Source organism: Tenrec ecaudatus, chromosome 2 (assembly GCF_050624435.1).
Source record: "Tenrec ecaudatus isolate mTenEca1 chromosome 2, mTenEca1.hap1, whole genome shotgun sequence".
Classification (NCBI taxonomy): Eukaryota; Metazoa; Chordata; class Mammalia; order Afrosoricida; family Tenrecidae; genus Tenrec; species Tenrec ecaudatus.
In genome coordinates this window covers 270,242,288-270,254,810 of record NC_134531.1, presented here as the reverse complement: position 1 = coordinate 270,254,810, position 12,523 = coordinate 270,242,288, and positions in this window count along the sequence as shown.

Below are 12,523 nucleotides of genomic sequence, written 5' to 3'. Positions count from 1 at the left end.
GGATCGACCTGGGGTCATTCACTACGCCTCCCCCGGGAACCCTTGAATAGGCAGGGACCAGAAGAGAGAGGGGTGGTCTGGTCGTCTTCGTGCGAGGAGAGAGATCCTTGCGTGACCAGGAGCAGTCTCTGCCAGGCTGTATGGTCAAAGGAATCCTATGGGTGCCGCATAAAACCTGAAGCTTCTTTTAACTCTCATTAAATTCACTTGGATCACGAGCCCGGCTTCAGCATGAAATCTTTCTTGCGCAGAGCCAAGGACCAAGACTGAAATCTAGCCTGGAGAGAGAGAGACCTTACACAACTACCCTACCAGACAGCATGTCTGGAGAGACAGTTGGGAGAATATGGATTGAATTAGGCTGATACAGTCTCCACTGACCTTCAAGTTGGGGTTTTCAAGGCTGTAATGTTTGTGGATTTATTCCTAGCTACCTGTGCAAAGCAGCTCATGTGCTTGAGCTGCACACCTCTTAGGTTAGCAACCGAACGCTAAATCACATCATCTCCAGTTCTCACTCGATTAGAGACTGGGATGAAGGAAGGAAAAGCGGCACTGAAGACAATCCTTTTAATACACTGACACAAAAAGAATTTATACAGTCAAGATTCGAACAAGAAATGGAGAAAGAAAGAAGAACTCTAGAAGTTTAAGAATGGAAAGGCAATCTTTCTCCTTGTATTCGACAACGGGGGTGTTCCAGATCCTGACTTGAGCCAACGGCCTTGTTTAGAGCCCGCATCTCCTGGGCATGGTAAAGAACCTCTTTAGTGCCCACCTTGCACTCCTTTGCTTCTGCAACTATGAACCTCACCTGATGACCTTGGCCTTGCAGTGTCATGCCTGCCTGTTGTGTTTCTGCCAATCATGGGTTCATAAGACCCAAAAGCTCCCTAAATTTGAAGCCTCCAGCCTTTTTTCGGAGCCACAGAGGCTTTGAAGAAATTAGACTCAAAAACCAATTTACAAAACTCGTCCTTATGATTTTGTTTCTTTAGAACTATTCTTATCGGAGTCTCACGGTAGCTTTCAAATTATCATTGGGCAGTAAACCAAAGATAAGCTGTACAAAACCACCAGCCACTTCACAGGAGAAAGACTATTCATTTTTGTGAAAGTGCTACATCCTCAGAAACACTATATAAGGTCACTGTCAGTGGTAACAAACTTGAGGCCAGTGAGCCTAGAACCACTCTTGGTTACAGATGTGAAGTTCATATATGAGTATACACATATATCAAAGAAATGGATAATATTTTGGTAGAGGTAGACAAGTCCCAAGTCCATGGGTTAGATGCCATACTGAAGGCTTTTCCTAAGGTAGCGGTGCAGCTGATGAATGAGAGATTGGAAGGTCAGATGTCAGATTTTTTATTATATTTTTATTGGGATATATGTCACACATACAAATTTAATCATCAGCTACATTAAGAGGATTTGTACAATCATCACCTCAATCAATTTCAGAACATTGTCTTATGCTCCTGTCTTTAGCTTACCCACCTCCTATCCTCCTCTGCCATGTCCCAAGGTGATTATTGATCTAGTTACTCTCACTATAGATCTACTTACACTTGGCTTCCTATATAGGAAATCATACAAAATAGAAACAGTAGGCAAAAAATTAAACAAATAAGAACAAAGACAAAAAGACCCTGAACAACAATAGCTAGCCCAATCTAGAGAAACATTCAAAAAGAAAGCATTGAATATTAACCACTGAAACAACTTCAAAATAAGTCAAAAAGGAAATCAAATGATAAAGTTTTCAATTTTAACATGACATCATCTGCCATAATTAACTGCAATGTCCTCTGTCAGAGAGCAAGGGCAGTCATACCACAGGACTATGGTCACAAGGGATTCATTGAGGGCTGATCGATGTGGGGGCCCTGCAAATAGATTTGGGGCTCTCACTGTCATACCTAGTATTCTGAAAACTGGGTGTGCACAAATTAACCTCTGAAACCATTCCTGGTTTTGAATTTCCTTGCGAAAATTGTGTCCAGGGAGTTAAAATTTTAATCATGTATTGCTGTTTGACTATCCTTTTAAAATTTCCTTTTCTAAACAGTGGTTTAAATTCTGTACGATAGGATAAATCAATGACACTATCAATAGAATTACCTTATGCCACAGGGGGATGATTTATAATGTTTTCTATCATAAGTGATGCTGATGTCTCTAAAGTGAACCAAAGACAAGAATAATCTTAGATATATATGAATTTATTTGGGGCTAGCACTTAATTCCAGCCCTAATCTAAGAGTGATTGGTTCTTAGCATATGGCCCTGGCCCATGCCTGCACTCAGGATGAGAGCACTGAAGATGTGGGTGAAATAGCAAAGTATGATGAAGACATGAGATGGTGCTCGGGTTTCAGAAAGCATAGTATGTGGGCACCTTAAAATATTTTCTTAATCAAGCAGCCATGTAAATGATATATCAACCAAGTCCACATGGAAGAAGCACACCAGCCTGTGTGACACAAGACTCATAAATTACAGATGTCAGACTTCAAAAGAAAATCAACCCAAGTTTGGTAAATAAAAGCGTAGATGGCTGACAACTTCCAAGATCAGCAGGCAATGCAACAAAATATGAAATTCAAATATCAACTTCAAAGAACCAGAGGTCAGATTAAAAACTAGATGTAGAAAGCAGACCCAGTAACAAGAAATCAAGCTTTTCTACATTATCCAACTATATTTGAAGTCGCAACACACATAAAGAAGTCTCTTCATTGGTACCTTAACTTCCCAAACTACTAGGAATCCTAATCCAGCAAACCTGATTTGATCCCAAACCTCAAACAACAGCATTTGGATCCATGAAGGATTTCAAAACCACTGTTTTGTCAAGGTGCAAATGAAAAAATTCATAATTATTTGTAAAAAGGGTTAAAAAGGTGGAGACAATATCTTCAGAAGTATATGGACCAAGATAAAGTATAAGACTAGAAACAATAACTTTACATTTTGATTTTTAAAAAGTTTTTGTAATCCATTTCTTAAAAATTGTTTAGCAAGCCCTCATAAATTGGACAATGCTTCTTTAAAGGAAAATGATAAACTATAAAATGAAAGAAACTTGCTATAACAACATTCTACGTTTGTATTTTTTAAAAAGGTGGGATGGCTTGAGCTTGGGTTAATCTAGGGCTTAGTGTTCTTACATTTGTTCACAGGGTTTCATGAGTGGAGCCACTAGTTTGTCATTAGCTCTAACTGAAGGCTGGCAGTTCAAACTCCTTCAGCAGTGCTGCAAAGGAAGGACATTTGCTTTTTGTTTTCTGAAAGATTACAGTCAAGAAAACCTTATGGAGAAGCTATAAGAACACCTATGTGCATCATGAGTTAGAATAGATGGTAAATTTGGCTTATGAGGATAAGTAACAATATATTGCTTCACAATTGTAAAACTCACTGCCACTAAGTCAATTCCAACTCATACTGACTCCATCTTCGTAGGAGCAGAGAGTCTCATCTTCTCCCTAAAACTGCTGCTGGGTTTGAACTTTGTGGTTCATTATCAGGGCTCTGCAGAGTCCTAGGAATCATAGTTCAACAAAAATACACAATATGAAGCTCCGGTTTCCCTATTCATCCTCTATCTAAATCTACACACTCTTTCGGGTGGTGTTTCCATATCCCTAACCCGAGGGGTGGGAAACATTTTTTCTGCCACGGGTCATTTGGAATTGTGTCACATCATTTGTAGAACATACTGGTAAAAAAAATAATTAACTTACCCCTCACGCGATGGCTGAAAGTGCTGCTCTTGTGATGTGATGCTAGCTGGTTTTGATCCTTTCAAGGGCCTTACATGGCCAGTGAGCTGGAGGCTCCCCACATTTCTCACACAATTCTGTATGCTTTCATTTACATCAAGTCAAAATGGTTTCTTCAATCACAAGGGATCTGTATCCTGATCTTTTTGAATGCTCTTCAGCTATTGATGACAAACAACAACAACTGCAGTTTCAAGATCGCGTAGTAGGGTGGATGGTGTGCCACATACCAACATTTTCACAGACCAGAACTTCATAGAATGAACAGGACAATTGTGATAGAAAAATTATACCTAAGTGCAACTCTGTTGGCCTTCTTCTCACAAATGCATTTTTAATTATCTTAAAACATCATAATAAACTTACTGTGATTATCCTGTTTCCTTCAGGAAAATCTATCAGGATAAGCCTTTTGGTATCCATAATGGTTTGTCTCTTCTATCTCTTGTCTTTGTAAGTCCCACATAGCGACTGGGGTGGAGCATGAAAATATTAGTTTTTCCAGGTGATGTCAAATAAGTTCCAATTCCTGGAGATCCAGTACAGAATGAAAAATGGCCAGGTTCTTCACCGTTCTCCCATTGTTGATATATTTGAGCCCATTGTTTCCGCTACTCACAATCCACCCATTTTAGTAAATCCCTCTTATTTAGAGAGACATTTTCATTTTCACTGACCTTCTATTTTAACAAAATAATGTCTTTTTCCAGACTCATGGCCTTCCAGGTCCAAAGTACTTAAGATGAAGTCTCATTCTCCTTTCTTCTAAGAAGCACGCTGACTGTATTTCTTCTAAGACATATACTAAAAGATAATAAAATTGCTGATTTTACTTCTCATGCAAATTTCTAGGCAGAACCAATGTTTCATGCCTTACCCTTATAAAATAAGGAATTCAGATACAGTTAGATATTAATAAGCTCAGTTGCATTTCTAGTACTCTCCTACCTTTCAGATTCACGAAAGGGAAATCCATTTAAGTCCGGCAGATAGGATCAAGTTATCTGAAGTAAACCAGGTAAACTCTCTAACTGTAAATGCTTTAGTGACTGCATACTTCTTTGTGGTGAGGAGAAAAATTTTCATATTTGTACTCAAGGTTTGACGCAATAGGGAATAACATTTACTATTTAAAATGTCTGATTCTTAGATTAAAAGGCCTTTGTTTATTATTGATGATTATAGATCACAATGCCTCAGGTAAAATTGGAAGCCTTTAGAAATGGTTTTTAGAATCTGTAACATCCTGAAACTCAGTATAATAATTCTATCTTAAGGAGCATAAGAAATACACATTCTTACATATCACAAACAATTAAAGATTCAGCTGTTTTTCATTGTAATACTGTTAATCCTGGAATGACTTTATCCAAGCATTAATAATAAGTCACTAGCTCCTTTCCCCAACTCCTGTGGTTTCCAGTGTTGAGAAATGATTAATTGGTCTGTTGGGAAAAATATCTTTGTAGAGACTCCATTTAAAGCATTGATTTTAGCATGATGTCAGTACTGAATACATGGTTTCCTGCCAGTAAACTGCCTTACAAACCTTCATTAGATGGAAATACTTGAGACTTGTAAAGAAAATGTTATTCTGATTCTTTACCTTGAGAAATTTTAAGTATTATCATTGACATTTGTCTTCTATAAGTCATTTAATTCATATGTATTAAGATTGGTACAGAGGAACCGCAGTAGTTTAATTTTGTGTAACCAATTTTAGTATTCACAAAAATCAGTATATACAATTTTAGAATATACGCATTTTATATGCATAAGACTGCAGTAGGGGATAAACAACTTATACGATTTAATCTGTAAACAATTTTATTCTATGAAATGTAATGAACTGAGTGGGAATCCTAATATAATTTAGAAATACAAAATTGCATCCAGTATAAAACTGAACCTAGTACAATTACAAAATTGTATCCAATATGGTAGGATTGGGCACCTGGTGGTTCAATAACTAGACTAGTTTGCATGTTGTAGGGACATGTGTCAACAGTAAAAAAAAAATGGCTACGAGATGGAAGCAGGCACTTGTTGTCTGCCCATTAAATGATACGAGCCCTTCACAGTTAGCCAGGGCATCCTCCTCCCTCCTCCCCATCGGAGCCTCTGATACACAAGCTTTGTGATGTTGGCCTCTGCAGTTTCTGTATGCCATCTCACTGCTCCATGTCAATGACTCTCAGAATGGCCTGCTAGTCCAGCTGCCAGCTAGAAAAAGCAATGCCCTTTCCCCAGAGTCCAGAAACCCCTGAAAATAATACAATGCCTCTGAACTTGGCTACAAGTCAGTTTCTTGGTCTATCAGACAAATATATTTACTAATAAGAAGATGTAAAATACTTGTATACCAGAAGAGTTTGACTTCAAAATATTCACATACATAGAAAAATACCCACATATAATTACAGAATCCCTAAATTACATAGATCATTACAATAAGCTAATTATCTAATTTCACTGCCTCCTTTTTATACAGGTTATAGAAATATGAGTTTAACTGTTCTATGCTATATATTTAGATTTATGTTTTCTTTTAACATTACTGTAGTATTATCTTAACTCCATTCTACTGGATTCTCAAGTGATTTTCAGTTTTCTTATTGAACTATATTACTAGGAAATTACACAGGCCCCCCAAAATGCAGCCAGGAAACATATGTAGGAATATCACAGACTCTTGACAACCGTTTTTCATCTCTAGTCCTGAAAAGTGGATATTTTTAAAGAACCCTGTCCCCCCAAATAACATAATTCTTTTGTAAAACTTCTGAAACGTTGCAATCTTTCTGTAATGATCTCTTGCTGATCACATCTATATGCAAGTCTCTGAAAAGAACCTGTACATCTTAACTTCAAGGGAATCTAGAAAATGTGCTTGTTTTAATTAATTTAAAATTTTTAATCTTCTATCACAATATGGTAGTTGGATTATTTTATATCAATTTGAATTTGCATGAAAAGGTGGGGTGAAGTCCAACCTGTCAAACTTGTCACCACCTAATGATGTCTCCTTGAGTTATGTGACCTTCTTATAAGAAAGAAACTGGGAAATTCCCTCTTCTTCTCTGTTTTCTTGTCTTCCTGCTTGCTGGAACTCTGCCTGCCTCCAAGGGTGTCAGCCTGACCCTAGTAGATGGTGTGCCCTGCCACATTTCCACAGATACTGGAATCATGAGATTCGTACCCACTAGCTTATGATCTTCCTTCATCCCACTTCACCTTTCTGCATCATCAGTCTGCAGCTATGTGAGTCTGAAGAGGGAACTGTCTTGCATTCACCTTAATGATTTGAGTTGGACTTGTTGGGTTACCATCTTGATATAAAATCACTTCTTGATATAAAATCATTTCCTATATCTAAAGGACAGTCACTGGTTTTGTTTCTCTAGACAAGCAAGCCCAACACATACAGTAATATAATCATGCTGAGCAAAGAATTGTGATAATTTGGTATCAACTGAATGTCAGCAAACTACAACATTGTAGAGAAAAGCAACTTGAAATAGCATAGGATAGATGATTAGTATAATAGTGATCCAAAAATCCCTCTGTACTTTCTCACTTTTAACATATATACTCATTCTCACATCCACACTTAAAAAGTGATTGTACTATTTCAAAAATACAAAGTTTGTAGATTTTTTTCAAGTCACAGTGACCCACATGTTATACAGCCAAAGTATTCCGTAGAATGTCCATGGCTATAATTGTTAAGGAGAAAGAATTCCAGGTCTTTCTGTGGTGCTCCTGGGTGGTTTGAAGCAACTTTTGGAAGGCAGTTGAGAGATAAAACAGTTATGTTATAATAACATAGTCCTGTAAAACTACAAAGCAACTGTATTTTGTGGTTAATTTCTCCCATTATGGGTTGGCTGGTTCTTTTTTATTTTTATGACCAAAATGAGGCCATGCACTTTTTATATAAAAAACACAGAAGTAACGTGCTCTTCCCAATGCATTATATTCAAGCATACATTCTGAGTATCTGCCAGATTATCGAGGTGGTTCACTTTGAACATGTAATTAAGATGATATGTCATATTTATCTACTGTAAAATTTATTCATTTGGTCATTGGTCTTGACCATCATTTTGGAGGCAATGACTTTATTACTATGTAAATGTCACATTTCTTATTACACTTTTACTACCTGATATTAGCATTCAACAACACAAGGAATTGAACTGTGCAGACGAATGCAACGTTAGGATAGGAGAAAATCTCATTAAAAACCTGTAATATGTAGTTAATCCAACTTTACTAGCTGAAAGATAAGAGGAGTATTAGCACTTGTTGAAGAAGATCAAAGACAACAGACTTCAATTCAATGTAAAGAAAATCACAATATTCACAGATGGGCCAATAGACCACATAATGATAAATGGAGAAAAGATAGAGAGTTGAATTTGTTTGGATCTATAATCAATGCTCATAGAATCAGCAGTCGAGAAATTACATGATACATTAATTTAGCAAACCTTTTATGAAAGGCTTCTTTAAAACGTTGAACAGCAAGGATGTTTCTTAGAAGACTAAGATGCCTTGGACCCAATCCATGATATTCTTGATGCATTTTTATTTTGATATTGCCAAAATATTGAAAGCACAATGGATTGCCAAAAGAAAAAGAATATCTGCATGGGAGGAAGTGCAGCCAGAAAGCTCTTTAGAAGTGAAAATGATAATACGTTGAATTATACATTAGCCATGTTATTACAGGCACATGTCACCAGAAAGGGACATCATGCTTGGTAAAGTAGAGGGTCAGTGAAAAACAGGGCCTCCCATGTGATACATTGACAAAGTGAACGAAACAATGGGCTCAAACATAGCAACAATGGTGAAAATTATGCAGAAATCAGTAGACAGGCTTTGCATGTAGAATCTGTGTTTCAATTTCAACTGGACAGCACTGAACAAGAACCAAGCAATTGTTTGAAAGTTAGATATGCAACTAGAAAACTGACCTGTTGTCATCAGATTGAAACTCTATAGTCATTTGGAAATAATTGCAAACAAAAGCTAGAAACCCCACTAAATGGAAAGCCATGGAGCTGCAAATTATAACTAAGGTTAGTCACTTCAAATAAAAGTAAACTTTTTTCCTTGCCCATTGTTTTAGTTGCACGAAGAGCCCCAAAATGGCACAAGGTAGTGTCAATGCCAGTAAAACAAGGCTGCTGCTTCTGATTAAGTAAGTGCATCAAGGTAATACTAGTGAAGCACATACCTATGAACAGATTGGTTTACTCCTCTCTGTAAAATTAAATTCTTCCTCAGAATCAATGATATTCTGATACAGAGATAATAACTAAAATATGTGGCTGTCTCCAGAGAGTGTTACTATCAGAATCATTAAGACAATTCATGGATAAAATTACACTGTAAGCAATCTGCAACCCAAACTGGTATGTTCCAGAAAGTTTGTTCACAATGAAAATTTGGTGTAGGTCTCTATTCTTTGCTCCTTGGGTTTAATATTTGGTAGTAGCCACAAAGGACTCAGCAAAGGTACCATATTTTGAATTACTTTTAAAAGGTGGAACCCCCACAAAACTTGGCGAGGATTATGTAAATAAGGCGTGTACATTTCTTGCAAGTTTTAGACATTTTTCTATGCAAATAAGATATGCAAGACTTATCAGCAGGTTTGGTCAAACTTTCAGCATGGTACACTTAAAAGGTCTAGTCCCACAAATATTTACAGAGAACCTCACTGCTATCAAAGGTGTCCTGAGCAGAGTGCATCCTTTTGACCACGGGCTCAGGAATCTTATGCTGAGTATCACCTAGATCCACAAAAAAGAGTAAAGACAAAAGAGATGGCGAGGCAGTAGGGTGAATTGTGTCCACAGAATAAGAACTGAACACATTAAGGCAGGAACCTTGCCAGCAGAACTAACAATCTGTAACAATTCCCTGTTCAGGGAAGAAATTGAAGGGGTTTCACAACTCCCCTGTCACCATGAGATTTGAGTCCAGGAATCAGACAACAAGAGAATCCCACAGGCCTGTGTCATGGGAGAGGTACTGGGAGCAGAGGCCAGGGAGGCTCAGCAGTAGAGCAAACATTGGATTTGAACTCAGATCTGACTTTATCCATAGCACACCTGCCCAGTGACATAAGAATGAACACGTAAGCATTTCCTCTTTGGAAATCTGTTATTATAGTTTACTCTGTTTTCTGTACATGATAATAATCATGGTTTTCACCTTGCCAATATAGTATAAGACGTGTGTCCTGCTTGATTACTTATGAATCTGTTATGGGACTTCAAGAATTTTGTAGACAAATTAAATAATAATGGAACATTCCTATGAAGTTTTCGAAGCACCTTCATTTCACATGGTGAATGGCTGCTGTTCTTTCACTTTTGTGTCCCATTCCTAGTAGTCCAATGGCTACTTGAAAGCTTGAGGTACAAATAGTCTGTGTGCGCAATGCAGATAAGCAAACGTGGAAATACAGAAGTGTAATTCATATTGCTTAGCAAATGCCTAATTGATATCTTTAGCATCTTTTTATGTTTTAATCGCATTGAGTAAACATTACAGTGACTGTGAAAAGAGGAAGGTTGTCTTATCAAATGACTTTTCTTGTGTCATTGTGTCAATTCTGACTCATAGAGACCCTATAGGACAGAGTGAAACCACTCTCGTGGGATTTTAGCACAGTAACTATTTATAAGGGTAGAAAGCCTCATCTATCTCTCGGAGAGTACGGCACACAAAAGCAGAACTAAGACCAATTTATAAGACTGGTATTTATCCCTCAATATACACTTTACCCTCCTCTCATGATCTATTCCTGAGTGGTAAATAGCAGTCCATAATCTCTGTGATGCTCAGTGCTAACTCAAATGACTCAGTGATATTCTTTAGCTGCACTTAACTTCTTAAATGTTGTGGTCTTAAGTAATCAAGAGCTATTACTCCAGGAGTCTGAGATAGAGATGAATAGATCTCAAACAGTTTAAGAGTGAGTTAAGAGTGGTAAGATAGTATGGCTGCTATCTAAGAAGCATCTCATCTCAGATATTTTTCATTGAAGTTAAATGTGCCTAGGTTTAGTAATTTGGGATAGTTACTAGTCTCCACTTTTCTCTCTCCATTATCATTTTGATTATGTCATTTTAATACAATTAAAATAAATATGGTCACTCATATATCAAGCATAGTCAAAATATTCAGAATCTATTTTCACTCTCAACTGCCTTCCTTTTTTGTTATTGCATCAATAAATATATAGTGTGCTTCTTTCACCTTTCAGCCCTAAGTTATATTGTGGTGAATTTTTTTACAAAAGCATTCCAGGATTTAGTAAACTTCCAACTACTTGGTAATTAAATGTGCCTAGCTTGTAGATTTGAGGTCATTCTCTCCATCCTGAGCCTCCTCAAAAAGACATAGATGAGGGGACAACCCATAATAACAGATAGATAATAGAATAGGAAATGAAAAATCAGAAATTGTGAACAGCCAAGAACTGTAATTCTGTATCTAATAGCAGCGTGAAAAGAAGTTGTTAGATACTTGAAACATCATAAGTATTGATGGCAATGAAAGAATAGTATGTGGTTGAGAGGGAAACTATATACTGCATTCAAACTCTAGTAATACTTGGGAAATATGAATGCAGAGAAATGCCGCCAGGGAGGTAAAAAATGACACTAGGAGGTGGGGGGAAGACTGTGTACTCACACGCTCCCTATAATGCTAATTCAATATTTCTTAAATCCCAAGAGGAGTTATGTTTGTGACACTATGTATCCTTCCTTTCTTCTCCTTTTTCTGGAGATGTTGGCTCTGAGTCATGTCCTGAATTTCTCTGTTGGAACATGGAGAAAAAAATTAACAAAAACACATTTGCTCTTTTTTCTAGAGTACTGAAGTGATACGGGGGTGGGTGAAGAAGATGAAATGCTGATTATATGGTATTATGAGATGGGAGCAGGAAAGGATGATTTCTATGAGCTCATGTTCTTGCAACACCATTCATCAGTTTAAAATTCAAACACGTGTCAAGCCGGACAAGTTCTGCATGGTTATAATTTGAAAGCACTATAGCTATTGATTTTTAAATTTATATTCTTTGTCTTTTTCTATTCTGAGGGATGCTGCAAGTTTAGTAAAATTTACTGCAATTTCAGTAGGAAGAAAATGACACAGTAAATGCAAGAAAAGAACTAAAGAATATGTTCAAAATGTATTTTTGAGAATTGTATACACAGTGAAAAAATATATCCAATTTTCAGTAGAAAGTTGATTATTATATTTTGACTTTAAAGTCCATGGATCATAAGAAAAAAGAATTCATTCATTTTTGCCTCAAAATTTACTAAATGTATATTTTGTATGCATACTGAAATATATCAATAAAAACTATTTTATATCTTACATTCAAGAAATAAGTTTTTATAACACCCCTTTATTAGGCTATATAATCTCATAAAATCACACTATAATTATTTTTAAAGCTGTGAGTCATAAAAATATTTTGCATATAAAACTCTAATTGATGTATGTATATGTATGAACTGTGAAAAGAATTGTATCAGCCCCAATAAATTGTTAAAAACAAAACAAAACAAAAACTCTAATTTAAATTGCCTTTAAAATAAAGCAAAGGAAATAATAATGTATCTATTAAGTTACTGGAGTTTAGTGTCATAAAATAACAATAGTTATAGCTATTTGGTATATAAAATAATTTAGAT